This window comes from Amblyomma americanum, chromosome 9 (assembly GCF_052857255.1).
Source record: "Amblyomma americanum isolate KBUSLIRL-KWMA chromosome 9, ASM5285725v1, whole genome shotgun sequence".
NCBI classification, from domain to species: domain Eukaryota; kingdom Metazoa; phylum Arthropoda; class Arachnida; order Ixodida; family Ixodidae; genus Amblyomma; species Amblyomma americanum.
This window is the reverse complement of record NC_135505.1, coordinates 111,642,974-111,660,209: the sequence shown is the minus strand read 5'-3', so window position 1 is coordinate 111,660,209 and position 17,236 is coordinate 111,642,974. Positions and strand designations below refer to the sequence as shown.

General features: G+C 52.6%; 1 protein-coding gene across 5 annotated transcripts in view; it reads right to left on the bottom strand.

Moving 5' to 3' along the window:
- Positions 1-17,236, bottom strand: part of MESR3 (misexpression suppressor of ras 3) — a 214,952-nt gene that overhangs the window by 73,700 nt on the left and 124,016 nt on the right. For 2 of the 5 annotated variants that reach the window (XM_077636888.1, XM_077636885.1), the window contains exon 1: positions 3,190-3,591. The exons of the other annotated variants lie outside the window; for them this stretch is intronic. The gene's annotated coding sequence lies outside the window, so the exon portion shown is untranslated. Of the gene's footprint in view, positions 1-3,189; positions 3,592-17,236 lie in introns of those variants that run through there. 5 annotated transcript variants of the gene reach the window in all.

The following is a 17,236-nucleotide window of genomic DNA, read 5'->3' as shown; positions in this document are numbered from 1 at the left end:
GTTTCGGTACGTAATGGCAAAACGTAGTCGAATATGCTCGTAGTCATCGCTAGCTTTTAGCCTTCTCTGCAACAAGCGAGATCCTGCAGCTACGCTTACCAAACTCATTTTCTAGAATCGTCTCTGCCGTGACAAGCTGTCGAGTCAGTAACAGTCGGGCTAATTAATAGTAAGTTTCACTTACTAATTAGAGGCAGCACTTCTGAATGAGTAATACGCATGCGCAGTCCCACGCACAATCCCAAGCCGTCACGTCCCATTCTAGGCACAGCGTCAGACACGGATGAAAGACATCAGCAAACACTTTCCGGCCCAGTTTCGCAAGGTGGCAATGTGTGGCCACTTGCGCGGTTCATGTTTTCGTAATCTCCATCCGCATTAATGCCCCACGACATAAACAGCGCCCAGAACACGACGACGCCCTGTTACGCAAGGTAAGGCGTTTATTTGGTCATATACATTTCATCAATGCTAGTCCTTGTTGATATCTTCACCATGTCGCAGAGGCGTAAAAACACACGCGCGCAGATATGCTAATTACACGTTACGTCGCCGTGCTGGCTCAGCTATCTTTTAATTGCTCCACACAACTGAAGAGGCACGTCGCGACTCCGCCATACAGATGCCCGTCTCCTCAAGTTCGCCCGTAGAACGCGCCAGCGTTGAACTTAGCCGCATATAGACTCCGACGGCAAAGGCAAAAACGTCTTCTCCCCGCAGAGCTGCAGACCCACGTTGCGTCTCTTTGAAAGGCAACCTGTTATGCGCGCTGGCGCCCAAGCTGCAGCAGCGTACAAAGACAGCCCTCTGTGCGAGGACCTCATGGTCACTCGGGTCCTTCTGAAAACCGCGCCGCCAGAGACGCAGCGTCTATGAGTACGCATGAAGGAACGCCGTTTAATCGGTGCAGACATTGAAATTTTCATTGCATGTTCTTTCTTTAGAATGCTTATCTTAGTAAACACTGACCAGAAAAGTGTGCTGTGCTGTGTTCAGGGGTGCATAAGCACTTAGAAGGCTATCATGCGCCATGGTCAAGGTATAGAAAAATTGTTTTCTGAAAAATTTTACACAAATATGAAAAAAATGGTGCTGTAGAAGGCCTAAACAGTTGGTACTACTTAGTAACGACAGAGGAGAAATATTTTAGAACTCGCTAAAGGTAAAACATTAAAAGATGGTCAGGTAAACTCAGCGGCCATCTTTGGCTGAGCAAGGATCTCGAGGCTCTCAACCAATGGAATAGAGATATCTGCCTTCTTCTCAGGGGCGAGAAAGAGGCTGAGGTGTATCAAAAACAGGTGACGCTCTGGGTCAGACTTTACAGGATCAGTAAGAGAAATTCGCCTATGCCCGGTAAATAGTTTAAAGCCCAATTTGGTCTCTAATGCTGTTCCTCTTTTGGTTTTAAGCAGAACGGTGGCTATAGTATATGACGTCACAAATAGGTTTGGTATGAACTGAAACATATAAAAACTGAACGATTCAGCGTTTTAATTCGCTTCAACCCTTACGCAAACATGCATCAGGAGACAGAAAAACAGCTAATGAACAAATCTATTAAAACGCATTTCTTTTTACGTTACACGTGATATCTCATTTTTAACTGCGACGTGATAGATACTGTTCGGCTGTTGAAACCGAAACTTCGTGAGGGAAGAAATTTAATCCCAAATTATTTACAGAGCGCACGTGAATTCCACGTGGTGATCAGTGTTGACTGACGTCTTCCGAATCATTCCAAACAAGAAAGATATTGAAGTTTGGTGTCTTCACTCCTACCGCAGGACACATCAGAACAACGCCCTCTCGTTTTCGGTGCCCCACGTGTCACAGCGTGAAAATGCCTCGTGAGCGAAAGAGCGCCCGCTAGGAGAGGAGGAGGCGTGGAGGTTCCAGCCGGCCGACCACCAGGAATGGCCGCCGAATCTTGCCGCGACAGCTCGGATCCCGGGACGCTGATGGGTGTCATGGGTGCACGCATGCGTGTGTGGGTGGTCCGCGATGGAAGACGCCCTTGCCTTTAGTACCGCCGAGGCGGCAGCCCGTAGAGGTCTCGGCAAAGGAGAGAGTACGGGGGGACAACGATTGGCTTTCAGTCCTCCTCCGCGCGCACTTTATTCGCGCTTAAGCTATTGCGTGGACCTCGCTTTCTATGACGAGCCCTTGCCGAAAATAACATTCCAGCTCCATCTAGAAACCCCTCCTTCATACTGTCCCCGCTAAGATCCCGCTATAGGCTCGGGCGGTAGAAGCAAGGACGTCAGAAAGGCTCATGTACGGGTACGAGAATTATTGGAGGGAACACGTCTTCCGTATTCGGCCTGCGATTGCTCTGCAAGTGAGAAGCGTGCCGGCCATCTTTTCTCTTTTCATATTAGCCTTTTATATATAGTTTTCGACCGAACAGTGATTCCCGGTAATACCCTGTGTACGAAGTGTCCCTCTTCGTGTCGCTCGTGGAATCGCTAACCTGTGCCAACGTTCAAATATCTTCGTGGTACTGAACTGCATCCAAAGACGTAAAGTACGCTAATTTGTCGACGCTGCTTATTTCGCAGAGCAAAGTTTTACGGTCTTAGCTTTAACTATTAAGCACTTTGCAGAGACGAAACAATGAGAAGCAGTACGCTCAGACGTAGAAGAAACTTTTGATACGAACAATCCTAAAGGCGAGAAATTTATTCTCCGTTCCCAAAGGTGCAATCAATGATGTCCGTATATTCCATGGAAGCCGTTCAACAAACATCGCCAGTTTGTAGGCCAAGTGCCAAGAACTATCAGATTAAACGTAGCCAAACAACATGGTGCAACTTCCCAGTTCTCCGAAGGGCACCCGACAGATGAAGGTAAACTAAGGACGTGTTTATTCCACCCTTGTTTCTATTACATCGGTACTTCCTCAGTCAGTGACGGAGTCAGTTCAGCTGCGTTTACGCGAGGGACAGACGCGGACATACAGGTACGAACTGTTATGAACAGCTACAACTGTCTGCCTATGAACGAAACAAAAACAAAATCTCGCGGGCGTTCCGCTACCCACCTGGATAACATTCTCAAGGACTAGCGTGTGAGCGGCGAGAGTTTTCAGCCATTACTAATTAGGACAGCGACTGCGATGCCAATGCTGTTCACCCTACAAGAAATTTCTGTGTACAACGGTCTCCGTAAAACAGAAAAGCCACTCACGACTTCTGAAGTACCGTAGTCAGATGAACGCAAGCCGCTTATCCCCGGCTTATGCGCCGCTCCTTTGCCACATCACTTCTACAGAACCACTCTAACTGCGAACCCACGCACCGATTCACATTTGCACACACGTAATCCCACCCGCGCAGGTGTATGCACGACAAGTTTGCAACACGGGCAGTCTTCGCTCAGTTGTCCACAAGCTACAGCGTCAGCGAGGATTGTCGTGCCTTCCCGCCGGCGCAGTTCCACACAGAGATCCAAGCCGCAGAACTCAAACGAGTCCCATCGATCTCGCGCGTGCGCGAAGCGAGCGGGAGGGGGGGGGGGGGGGGGGGGGGGGCACAGTCAGCCGCAGGCAGAGGTGCGCCGCCGTCGACTCGAAGACGTCCAGCAAACAACGCGAGGATGGCTAGCGCCGCTCGCTTCCATGTGGGTTTCAAGGTTAAGTGGCGACCCGGCCCGGTGACTACGCGACGAAGATGCGTTCCTTCCTCCAATATACACCCTCCCTCCTTCCACCCACCGGCGGCAGCCGGGTCGTTTTCCGCCGTCAGCGCCAGTTTGCTGGGGGCATGCCAACGAGCCCTCGAGGCATAGTAGCGTCCGAACAGCGCCGGGGCACCGAACAAGCAAATGAGGGTAGCGCTTCTTGGGTGGTACAGGCACACCCGATCAAAACGCACGACAGGATTTTCTGTCGTCTTCCTGTCGCACGACAGAACGCTGTGTCGTGCGACAAGCCTTCTTGTCGAGCGACAAGCCTTCTTGTCGAGCGACACAGCCTCGTGTCGTGGGTTCTGTCGCACGACAAAGGCGTCTGTAGTGGGCATGAACGGATTAGCGGGACCTGCAGTGCCTCCACCCGCGTGAATACAATCTGGAGCAACCGAGGACCCATCACGTACGGCCCGCGCGTGCCGCCATGAACTCGTGGCGGTATACATGAACGGGTTCTCCTCGGAGATGATACTGTCTCCTTCAGTGTATCGATCTCTTCTCTGATCAATGGAAGCACGGCGAGCAAATGCGTGCCGGCAAATAAACAACATCCAGCCTTGGGGCAATAGGACAGACTTTCCTTACTGCGCTGTATTTGCTCCAGTGTCCGACATTTGCACCGAGGAAAGCAAGCGAAGGAAGGGGTGGATATAAAGAGCACCAAGGCTTTACGACGATGCTCTCGCCTTCCTCCACCTTTCGACCCGATCTCGCTTTGGCCTCCACTTTCCGTAAGTCACGAACAGCAACGGTGAGCTCCATTCTGCACTGCGCGGCTTTTATTGGGGCGGCCGCGTGCTAGTCGTGCTTTTCAGGGGCACGAAGCTATTGGGAAGGGAGCACGACCGCACGCGGCTGCCACGTGTGTTGAATGCCCATCGAAGTCCAAAATAAATGGAACCCTAATAAACGACACCCACACACGTGTGCGCATCCTCACGCGGTAGCCCTTCAGGTTATAATAGCCGAGTTAAGTATATGCCGTGAAGCCAGGCCATGTGTGCCACCCACCATCTACGGGGACAGGAGTGGTAGAGGCTGCCCACAGGCTAATACACGTCATCGGGGTAACCGCGCCTCTGCGGAATGACACGGCGCGTGTGGGCGCCTATGCCCTTAGATTCACCACAAGCGCCGCGGCCGTGAGGCGTTGACCCATTGTTACGTCTGCACTATTAGATGCGGTGCAGTCACCCTCGGCACAAGGACAGATGAAAGCCGCAGGAGTTCTCACAACTGACTGCGCGAGCTTCAAGTGTTAAAAAAGTGCAGCAGGTGTGTCTTTGCACAAAAACAGTTCACCGTGACTAGCCCTCTGGGCAGAGAAAAAACCATAGGACTCCACATAAGGTTCACCACCAAGAACCCTTCTCCTTCTATGATAACCCTTCTCCGGGTGGTTCCTATGGCAACCACCCATTCCTCCGCTCTCTCCCTACTCTCCTCCTTCCAAGGTAACCACCACCCGCAGGGTGGTTTCCATGGCAGCCACCCTCTGTTTGCGCATTAGACCGCGCTTATACCATTTGTCTCCTCCTTCCACGCTAACTACCACCCGAGTGGTTCCAGTGGCAGACACACCCCCGGTTACGCACTACTAACTACTACTCACTGATAATAGTACTACTACTGCTACAACGACACGAAACCAAGGGAAACGGTCTAATTGCCATATATGTCGCACTCTTCGCACAGTTTACGCGGGACCAGCGTTCACATAGGCGTCCTCTCAACTTGGTGTTAGCATAACTGGCTCATAATTACCGAGGAATGCACGATGTCGAACTGTCATGTGGCGGCGAATAAGTTCTTGGAACACCAACGATGTCAGCGATGAATAGTTCTCAGTTTTTCAGCATTTCACTCGTATGGCTCAAACAGACCTGCGCAACTTTGCAGTAGACAGATGCAGCTGATGGATGCCTTGAACAGTATATAGATGCGGAAGTTTACCGTTACGACACACAACGAAGCTGAAAATGACGCATTTTACACAAGAGTCCTCTCCCGTAGCTGTCGCTAGCGAAATTAGGTGTGAGAAGGTAAATTTCAGGTACACGGTGCTCGTGACTACTTGGATTGTGATTCTAGGAAGGTGCGCTTTCTGCAAAACGCAGCCGCGGCAACCAGATGTCGCTTTGCTCGCTGTGGTACTAAAGCAGCCCTCGGCCACACCATACCACTCAGATGGGCAGCTATGAAGAAACCAACCAAGCTGGACGGGGAGACAAGAAGGGAAAGGTGCGACCGCAAAGGCCGTCAATACAAAGGACAGTGTACACGGGAGAAACAACAGCCGGACGGATTCTTCTCGAAAGAGGGGGTGGGGGGTGGGGGGGTGGGGGGGGTGGGGGGAGACGACCGGCGCAAACGTCGTCGAAAGGCGATTGCGCGACGCTTGCATGACGCATGGTCAGGGGTGGCGGTCCCCGACGCCCTCTGTGCAAGAGCGCGCGTTCATCGTCGTCTCAGCAGTGGAGAGTGATGTGCCAAGGTCGGGCCAAGAAAGACATTCGCCGCAGCTTGTATCTCTGGGATGGGGCCCGCTTCGCTGCGCGGACAACCTCAGGGGGCGGCTTTGTGCGGGCGAGACGCGGAGAGGGTCCCGTTGGAGAACACGCCCTATCGTTTTCTCCACTGCCCCGCTGACCCTCGCAGTCTTCTGGTTCTCTGGAGGCGAACAGTGGGGTGCAGTTCTGAACGCAGAAGGGCGGCAGAGGTCACCTCACACGATGGTGATGGGCCGAAGTTTGGTTCTTGTCCTATTCAGAACACTCTTAATGCGAAAGTGTTACAAGCCTATGTCGGCGGAAAGGTGTCCGCAAAATGTGGGAACAAAATGTAAAAAGGTGTCGAGATCTGAGAGCTACTGCGCCCTTTCCTTTCTTCAAAAACATTTCCTTTCCTCAAACGCATGCTTTCGCATTCCTGCACGTAAGCAGACTTAAGTGCCCTCAGAATTGTATTCGGTTTGGTTTGGTTTTATGGGGTTTAACGTTCCAAAGCAACTCAGGCTATGAGGGACGCCGTAGTGAAGGGATTCGGAAATTTCAACTTCCTGTGGTTCTTTAACGTGCACTGAAACCGCAGAGTACACACGGGCCTCTGGAATTGCGCCTCCATCGAAATTCGACCGCCGCGGCAGGGATCGAACCCGCGTCTTTCCGTAGCGCACTCGACCCAAATTTGGGCACGCCGTCGATACTTAAAGCGTCCTTCTCCCCAGAACTATCCCAAGGTCTGACCGATACGGGGCGAGCAGCCCGCTAACCGCGGATAGCGCAGCTGCCCGCACTCAGCCGTGAAGAGCACTGCACCAACACAGCGGCCAGATTATGCCCCTGCCGAAAAGGCCCCAGATTACAACGGCCGAGCAATACTATATATACAAGAACCTGTCGCGTATACTCACGCGCGCGTTATCAGCGCTCGAGTGTTTGTCCAAGATAACGGCGGTGAGAACAGGGAGCAGCAGATATATACGTTACGGCACCACTATTATGAAGCCAAGTGCCTTCCCCATACTTTGGCTCGCACGTGGAGTCTTGTGGCACTCTGAGGACGGTCACTGCAGTCGTGCGATAGTGTCGGCCGACGACTGTACATTTTCCGAAAGTTTTTACTTCGATACATCGTGCAGCCTTCGATACAGGACATAGAGTAAGGCGAAAGCTTCAGCCTATAATCTGCTTGTTTTGAATACGTAGTCGCTTCCATTATAACAACTTTATTGATGACTCAGAGCAAAAGCTCACGATGCATTCAAGCAACTGAAACATGGAAATGCGCGCAGCTCATGCATACATGGTATAACCTCTGGAAGCCATACGCTATGGGCGCCCTCAAACCTGTTGGAGCTTGTGCTTATAACCAGCCACACGCTTCCTACAGGGTGTGGCAAACCGCATAAGCTCCCCGCACATCCAAGCGTTTCAGCACTCTCATCCCAGGACAACTAGGGCCACTCCAGGAATATTGTTCTCCAAGCAGGCCTTAGCAGCCAGGCAACGCTACGGAGTTGTAGAAGCGTAGCTTGTTGGGCCAGTTGGAGCGTGGTACCAGGTAGAGAAACCAGCGGAACAGGGCGCGTACACAAAAAAGGAAATTTCCTTTTCTTGCGTACGCGTCCTGTTCCGCTGGTTTATCTACCTGGTACCACGCTCCAGAGGAACCGCACGAACGCCCACGAATTCTTCCGGAAGCCGGTCGTCTTTTATAATTCCAGGTGCAGCTAGCAGCATCAGCTGGATGATAACGGATGATGAAAAATCATCCTTCAGTAAAACGAGCTTTCGGGCAAGTCGGTTATTTCTTGGGAGATAATTGGAGCGCGGAAACCACGAACACAAAGAAGAAACACCCACTGACACGAACAGTCCCTGCATTGGCCGTGTCAGTGGGTGTTTCTTCCTTACGTGTTTGCGGTTTCCGCGCTCCAGTTACGCCTCAAGCAAACTATCCGTTCAACTGCTAAGCAACACGCGTGATCGACGAGTATTTGTATAGCACTTTTCCCCAGCGGCAGCCTTTCCTGCAAATCGAAGAAAAAGGTAAGGCAAGAGAGCAGATTCCACCGTGTATTTCGGGCGACATTGGTATATTTCTCTTCCCTAAGAAAGAGGTGTCACTTAGCCGCACATGCGCAAGAGAAAAAAAAAAGGTCCTCCCAGGCACTTGGACGAAGTGGCATCATATTTGTGAGGTACCCTCGTCACATGCCCCCTGAGTGCTCACACTCCCAAGTCAGGTTTGGCAAGGCGTTCCTCCATAAAAACGCAGCCGCCGCGGTCGGTTCGAACCCGGGAACTCCGGATCGACTACTGATCCGGAGTTCGGCGCGGTTCAGGTGTCCAACGATATAAGAGACAGATACTGCGCCATTTTCCTTTCCCCAATAACCAATCATTATTATTATTAAAGCGCCCCCTTGACCGAAGGAACATCGTCGGCGGAGCACTCCGTTAGTACCACGGGACTCCTATGGCTAAGGCCTACCAGGCTAACCCCTTACAAAAATTTCTGTAGACAGTCGGGGGTAGATTTCTAAATATAAAGTCTACAAACTCTCTATAGACAAACCGGTGAAAACAGTCTATAGGCAATACAAATCCTATAGACAGTCTATAAAAAATCTTTAGGTTTATGGCCATACAATTTCAGTAGACTTGTCCATAGACAGTCTATGGACTACTAATAGACAAAAAGAAGGATCTACAGGAAGGCAATAGAACATATAAGAAGTCTAGAGACTGCCTATAGACCAATTTTATAAGGGAAGTCGTCTTTGGCCAGCAGCTAGGCGAGCGATAATAGTTTTTCAGCCTTCTGTTCCGTCTAGAAAGTGCTGAATTCAAATATCGCAGCATCACCCGCCGCGGTGGCTCAGTGGTTAGGGCGCTCGACTACTGATCCGGAGTTACCGGGTTCGAACCCGACCGCGGCGGCTGCGTTTTTATGGAGGAAAAACGCTAAGGCGCCCGTGTGCTGTGCGATGTCAGTGCACGTTAAAGATCCCCAGGTGGTCGAAATTATTCCGGAGCCCTCCACTACGGCACCTCTTCCTTCCTTTCTGCTTTTACTCCCTCCTTTATCCCTTCCCTTACGGCGCGGTTCAGGTGTCCAACGATATATGAGACAGATACTGCGCCATTTCCTTTCCCCTAAAAAAAAAAAACCAATTAAAAAGCGCAAGCAGCGCAATTTGAAAAATTCCAAGACGTAACAAGGTTAAAATTAGAGTAACAGCGCAACCTCCGGGATTGTGTCCTCTTCACCAGTTTCACTCGGTCCATCGCAACATGTAGGCAGCGTGCGCGGCACGACCACACAAGCAACGCGAATTGCCACCAGAGCGAGCAGCATTCGCAGTCTCCTTGGCAAGCCCCATGTCCTTACACATCGCCCTCCGCGCCCCAACTGTGTTCAAGGCCCGGCTTTGTGCGGCGGGAAAAGCAGCTAATGGACCCAACACTGTCCCGCAGGGGGGCGTTACAACTTGATCGATGAGCTCAGCGCCGTCGCGAAGAACCAGCCGACCAAGATAAAAGGGCGACAGGCGCACAAAACGCACTCCGCATCACTCTTCGCCATTCTCGGATCTAGATTCTCGTCCATTTATTCTATGCTGCAGGCTCGATGGAGAGACCACGACTTCGCGCCACTGCCAGCAGAGGCCGACCGCGTTTAATTAGCCCCGGCAAGTGCCACCATCTGCGGGCTATAAAGCGATCTCATGGACCGATCAACTAGTCCTTCCTCCCCCACCCTCCCTCAGCCGTCCTGCGCCCAACCTCTCGTGATCTCTTTCTCCCTCTCTGCCTCAAGAGTCAAGGCCGCCGGAGAGAATGCAGATCACTGCCGCCCTCACAGTTCCCGCGAAGCGAAGCCGATGCCGTGGTGGACTCGTGAGCTTCGAGACTCGCGCTGCTGCTGTTGTGTGCGGGACGGAGGAAATCCCTGCGCCGCTGCTGGTGCACGTGTACCGTGGGTCGACCTTAATCCGAAAAGCTATTTCCGTAATCCAGATCTCTGCGAGCGAGAACATTTTTACCGCCTAAGACCCTATATATATTGAGTTTCCTTTGCGGCAGAGGGTGTCTTTTTCGGTGGGTGGCGCGGTCACGTGAGTTCAGGTGCAGCGGCCGAATCGAAACGCTTCGGTGAAAACTTATGGCTTCCTCGCTGCGGTCGCTTAGGTCTCGATCTTTCGTTTCCCGGCTACGAAGGTCACTGTTTATGATTCTCCATGGGTGCCTAACTCTCTGTCTTTCTGGAGGGACACCACCAGCTGTGCGCCGGCTCGAGAAATGCGCGAGGAAGCTGGGCGACGGCGGAAAAATGCGCTTTGATCGGTGCGGCTGCTTTTAGTGCTTCCTCGGTCTGTGAGCACTAGCCACGGACAAGAAGTATGTTGAGACTGTAAAAAGATTGAAAAATAAAATTTCCCTGCCCGTGCCACTAGGTATAACGGGCTGCTGTCCAAGGACAGTGGATCGACAAAGAAAACATGAGAAAGTTTACAACATTCGTATACAGTGCGAAAGCACGGCGCATCTATATTGCCCCACCACTTCCGGTGCAGTGGTGCAGCGGTAAAGCAGTGAGCCACAGCACTGATATGGCAGGTGCTGCCACCTGTAGAATTTGCGCTATCCACGTTGCTCCTCCTGCATACGAGGCGGATGCACAAACTAATTTTAAAATCCGGTTGCGCCGGAACGAAAACGCCGCACAGCTGCGAATTTTTGTATAAAAGGTGAAGAGGCGAAGAAGAACCTGCGGTAAAACACAGACTCAGCAAACACCCCAGTTGCCCTTCAACCGCGAAAGCAACCCGTCATACAGTAATCGCTGTAATAAGAAAAAGAAAAGACTGCGGTGATACAATACTGGTAATGCATGGTAAGAAAGCGCCGCAGCCACGAGCACGAGGAATGGATCCGCAGAGAATCGATTGCATGGCGGGTGCGCCCCTGCACGCGATCCTGTCGGCTGCGCCAGATCCTGTCGGCTGCGCCAGTCGTGGGAAAATAGATAACCGCGCGCGCCGTTAAACGTATTGTTGCCCGCGGAGGCCCCACTGCAGCGACGACAAACGGTGCCGAACCGCGACGGAGAAGGACACATTACCTCGAGATCGGAGGCAGATCCCAGCGGCAAAGAAAGGTAGCGCGCTGTGAACGGGATAAGCCGGGTAGAAGGCGACGCCTTGGCGATTTCAATACAATCGATACGCGGGGTCGCTCGCGTATCAGCTGTTCGGCGAGTTGAACGCATCTGTCGAACGATTTTCGAATAGCACGGTTTCAATGGAAATCATACGCGCCAGCAGATAAAAGAATCGGCACACGCCCTTGCTTTAAGGGGCATGTCGCGCCCGATCGAGCCGATTGCAGCGAGCTTTCCCACGACGCGCGCACGAAAGATCGCGCGTTTTCATGTGCGTATAGCCATGATGGGCCCGGGACAGACCACCTGCAGACACTTCTGTGCCAGTTATGTGTAAAGAATAGTGTTCCATGCATTTCATTAGCGCTGTTCGCCGGATCAACTGCCTAGCTGAGTTTAAAGCCACGAACGCGTGACAACAGCCTCGCGAAAGTCAAGCCGGACGACGCAAGCGGATCCGCGAGACAGCGGCGCCGACTCTCCCGCGTCCCTAGCCCGGGAAGGCCGGCAGCTCCGACGGAACAGGTTTCGCTCTTTTTCTCCAAGCCACGGGGCGTGGAACAAGTGGGCGTCGGTGTTTTCTTTGTGAACTGCATCCACACAGGTCTGTCTATGTCCCCCTCAGAAGCCAGGGCGCTGGCCCTTCAAAGGACCTCGCCGCACACCCAGAAAAAGAGGGTGGGGGGGGGGGGTACTTTAGTCCGGTCATGATGCAGCAGACCAGACGGAAATGCTGTAGAGAGAGGGAAGAGGGAGAGGTAGGCAGCACACCTCTCGCTACAACCGAAGCAACGAGCTTCGGGGCGAGAAGGTACGCGAGGTGATCACACCGCATGAGTCAGTGGTGGGTAACCCCCCTCCAGGAGCAGACGCGCATCCTTAACCCACATCGATCCGAAGGCGCCGCCTTCGGCGCGAGACAGCTCAACAGGTGGGGTCGCGCCGACTGGGCGTCGAACAGGGAGGCGAGTTGCGGCAAAGCGATTCGTACGTTTTCGGTTCGTCTACTGTGCGAGGCTCGCCGGCGTCTTTGTGAGTGGGCAGAGAGGAAATGGGCTTGGTGATTGAGTCGCGGCGATTAGCGGCAATAGAAGGCATGCGTAGTCTACCCAGCTTGTGTGGCCACGAAGATGGGATTCGTTTGAGAGGTGCTCCCATGCTTCGAGCAGCTGTTTCCTTTGTGTCACGAAACCGAGCGGTTCTCCTGGAACTGCACTACTCTCGTGCATTCAGTTCTTATCGCATCGCTTTGCAATCTTGCAAAGCAGCAAGTTGCTCAGTCGTTGTGAATATTGGAAAGCTCATCCGTCAGCTCCGGCGCCGCTTCCCATCAGTCGCTCTTGGGCTTGAGCAGCGTTCTTGCAAAGAACTTGCAAAGATTCTCGCGTGGCGTGCAGCGCGAATTTGCCCATTAACCATGCCGGTCGTAGCTTCGGACCCCACCGGCGGCATGTGGTTGTTTTTGCCCCAGCTTTCTCGTCAATTATCTTTAAGCCATAAAAAATACTTAATTTCCAAGTAATCAAGACCACAAATTGAAACAAAAAAGGAAAACATCCCTTATATGCTTTTTGGTTACGGTGACTTGCCTTCCATCGTGTATGCCAACATAGACGAGCCAGCTGAAAGCAGACATGTGTGGATGTTCCGCCGTTTTTGCGAATAACGTTTGATCATTGATCACCTGTGTGTTACTTTTAGAGACATTTTGTGCATGCTGCATACGTGCTCAATGGACCGCAGCAAATCCTGCCCTTGAGAGCTGCTGGGCATCTCGTCGAGTACGTTTTGCATCGCTGGCAATCCTACGGCTCGTTAAAGTTGCGACGCATCGCCTGCAGTTAAAGCGTTTAGAAGTGCACCCTATTGATTGCGGACACACACTGAACTGTTGCTGAATCCTGAAGCTGAATAATTAGTTCTTTCAAAGCCCTTTCATGCGCGCTAGGTCATACACTCACCAGTGCAAGATGAGCAAGACCATGATGCGTACGTAGCACGCGCTCACAGCGTCATTGTTTGGAAGAGAAATGCACGCGCGATCTTGAGATTCCCACGCGCTGATTCCTTGTGCAGGCCTGCCAGTACAATCTCAGCTGAGTGCGTGTGATTACGGACTACCGTTGTGTCCCGTCGTCTCGCATCGACGGATACTGATAGCCACAGTAGAGGGAACCCTGCAGAAGCAGAAGTATATCCCGTTCACATCTAAGCAAAACTTCGGTTTGTAAGGATCTAATCTAAATATATTTATCAAGGCTGGGCATCCTCCCGAACGAACCTAAATAAATTTGCTGCCGTAGATGCAACAGTTCTCCCTTCCCTTCCGTGCTACTGATCTCTGCGCCTTAAGCATGCAACGACGTCGTATGACGCATTACACAAATCAAAATTACAAATGGTGAAGCGCGCGAGCTTATGGTTAATGTTTTATGGGGGTTGAACGTTCCGAAGCGACTCAGGCTATGAGGGACGCCGTAGTGAAGGGATCCGGATTTTTCGACCACCTAGGGTTCTTTAACGTGCACTGACATCGCACAGTACACAGGCCTCCAGCATTTCGCCTCCATCGAAATTCGGCCGCCACTGCCGGGATCGAACTCGCGTCTTTCTGGTCGGCAGCCGAGCGCCGTAACCACTCAGCCACCGCGGCGGGTCGCAGTGGGAGCAGAAGCCGATTTACATAAAACAGCCAACTTGGAAGACTCCTCAGACAGGACCCTTACGCCTCACTAACTAGGAGGGAGCCCAGATGGAGTACTCCGACTTCCACTAGCACTTCGGCTGCAGAACCGACATTTGTCCAGTGCCTCAAAATAAGGGATTGGCATTGTAGTCTAGGCAGAGTCACAGGAGAACACAGCAAGGAGAGGCCGACGTGGATAGACAGCAAGAAGACGCAGCCGTGGCTGATGCGAAAACTGGCGCGGGCAGTGTTGCAGTGCGGCTGCGTAGGTCAGAAGCTCGCATAAGTGCACGCGCGCAGTGAACTCTGGCGCACGCTCCAGTGCCCACATACGCGCCGACTTCCGGCAGCGTACACGCATACACTATGCGGACGCGTCGATCATGCGAGCACGATCAGAGAGCGCGCAGGCGATGTTGACACGGAAGCGGAGTGTAAGGAAGTTGTCTACGCGGCGAGATGGCAGCGCAGTCACGGCGGCTCTCTGCTCGGGCCATCGCTCCAATGGGCTACCGAAGCGTGCCCTGAGGTGCGCAGAGTTCACGGGTGCAGGCGATTAGGTTGCGTAGTTGGGCGTTGTTACACCTTGAAGGGCGCGGAAAAAACTAGCGACCTTCTCATTTTCTTCCGGGACGAACAAGTGACTGTCGTACAGTGCACTGCCTGCACTGCATGCTTCGACGACGGCGTCGTCACAGTGGTGCTTAAAGCAAAGGCTGGGGCAAAGGATGGGGCAAAGGATGGGGCAAAGGATGGGGCAAATGCTAGGGCAAAGGCTAGGGCAAAGGCTAGGGCAAAGGCTAGGGCATGGGCTAGAGCATGGGCTAGAGCATGGGCTAGAGCATGGGCTAGAGCATGGGCTAGAGCATGGGCTAGAGCATGGTCTAGAGCATGGGCTAGAGCATGGGCTAGAGCATGGGCTAGAACAAAGGCAAGGGCACCGGCAAGGGCACAGACAAGGGCACAGGCAAAGGCACAGACAAGGGCACAGACAAGGGCACAGACAAGGGCACAGGCAAGGGCACAGGCAAGGGCACAGGCAAGAGCAAAGACAAAAGCAAAGACAAAATCAAAGGCAAAAGCAAAGCAAAGGCAAGGGAAGGAGGTAGAGCACTGCATGGCATGGCATGGCATGGTACGGTATGGTATGGTATGGACCGAGGTTCTTTAACATGCACTGACACCGCACAGCCCACAATTGTCTTACGTATTTCACCTGCATCGAAATGCGGCCGCCGCATTTCTCGGTAACGTCAAAACTGCAGAGCCACATGACGACCTTCCTACCATTGAGAATGCAACACTGTCGCGACTACCTGGCCGTTAAGTTACCGCGGCTATTACGCAGTTATTCTAATGCAGCAGGACTCTTGATGCTCCACACTGACACGAATGCTTTCTGCAGCTTCTCTCGTGCACCGGACGTAAACCGCAGGAAGATCACTATCGGCAAAATCAACCAGCAAGAAATTAGGCATAAACGCCCAATTACGCTCGGTTGGATTAGGCCTAATCACGCATGCCGTGGAAACGCGCCACGACGTCTTGCGGCACAGCTTAGCACCGAAGCAGCGCATCCCCTGCACATCTCGTTAGATCTCCCACACGGCGCAGCGGTCGCTCCAGGGGAACTATAGTGGACGCAACCGCGCCATTACATCGCAGCGACCATCGTTGTCGGTCGTCGAATTGTCCCCGCGTGTCGTCGTGCACCCCCCGACCTCTCGCAAGAGCCGCCGCAGAAACAAACCATTTGTCCCCGGCCGCTGCCACTTGAATGGCGTCGCAGCCTTTCGAAACCACGCGTGCCCCATTGTTTCTCCCTAAGTGGCTCTTCTTCCGAGGGGCCACTGTGTACCACTACCTCGCCTTTGAGACCACGGCAGAGGGGTACGGTTCGCCTCCGTCTCGACAAATGCGTGCGACGTTTTTTTGCGCTAGCAGAGTGGATTCAGGTGCACAGAGACAGCGGTGACGGGGGAGTTAGGTTGGGTTCAGTCGGCGTTCGATCCACAGTGCCGCCAGATGCCCACCGGCTTTCCATAGGGCATACAAGCTTTCCACTCGCCTGGTGCTCGGCTTATGGATCGAGTGAAATGTCTAGGGAAAAAAAAAGGATCTTCGACCCGATATAGTGCAGGCCACACACAAGTTATCTATGGAGTTATCTATGAATTATTTTATTATTTTTTTGTCTGCTTGCTATAACAAGGCTTCACTGTAATAGCCATCCATACATGTACTACATTGTTTATTGTTATTGGAAAATTATTACTGCGCGATTAACAATTCTTTGTTTATGAGGGTTTAACGTCCCATAGCGCTATGAGGGACGCTGTAGAGACGGGCTTCGGGAATTTCGACCAAATGGGGTTGGTTTATGGGAGTTTAACGTCCCAAAGCGACTCAGGCTATGAGAGACGCCGTAGTGAAGGGCTCCGGAAATTCCGACCCCCCGGGGTTCTTTAACGTGCACTGACATCGCACAGCACAAGGGCCTCTAGAATTTCGCCTCCATCGAAATTCACCCGCCGCGGCAGGCATCGAACCCGCGCCTTTCGGATCAGCAGCCGAGCGCCATAGCCACTGAGCCACCGCGGCGGCCAATGTGGCTATCAAAGTAAGTTCAGAGATCAGTTCGAGAAATATGCCTCCTCGCCGGATAGGGCGACCGCAGTTGGTGCAGGACGCGGATAATTTTGCATCAATGGCGGAGGCCTTTTTCCTGTAGGCGCGCAAAATTTGATGATGATGGCGATGATGATGTTTATAACGCCAGGCGTAAGGGGTGCGCTGAAAGCTGGAGCGGACAACGTCACAACGTGCGGACCAAGAGTTTGCAGGGATTATACTGTGATTGGCGCTGAATTCGAAATTTTCGCAGAGGGTGCAATTTCGTTTCCTTGTTTTGTTTGTTTTTATTGTATCAGTGCCCGCATCCTCGCGATTACTAAGTGGTAGCTCCCGGCGCCCCTCTATAACTAAACAATCACCCGTTTGGACACGGTTGCGCGGACTGCGAGCAAACAGGAAGTGACGCGTGCGCTCAGGCACGACGACACGCATGACGCCACACGGACGCCTCATCCGCTCTAGGCGTGCCAGCCAAAATTAGCCCTGTGAGCTACTAGCCGAGTAATGCGTGGGTTTTATTAATGGAGGGCGAGAGGGGGCACTGTCACGAACTATAGG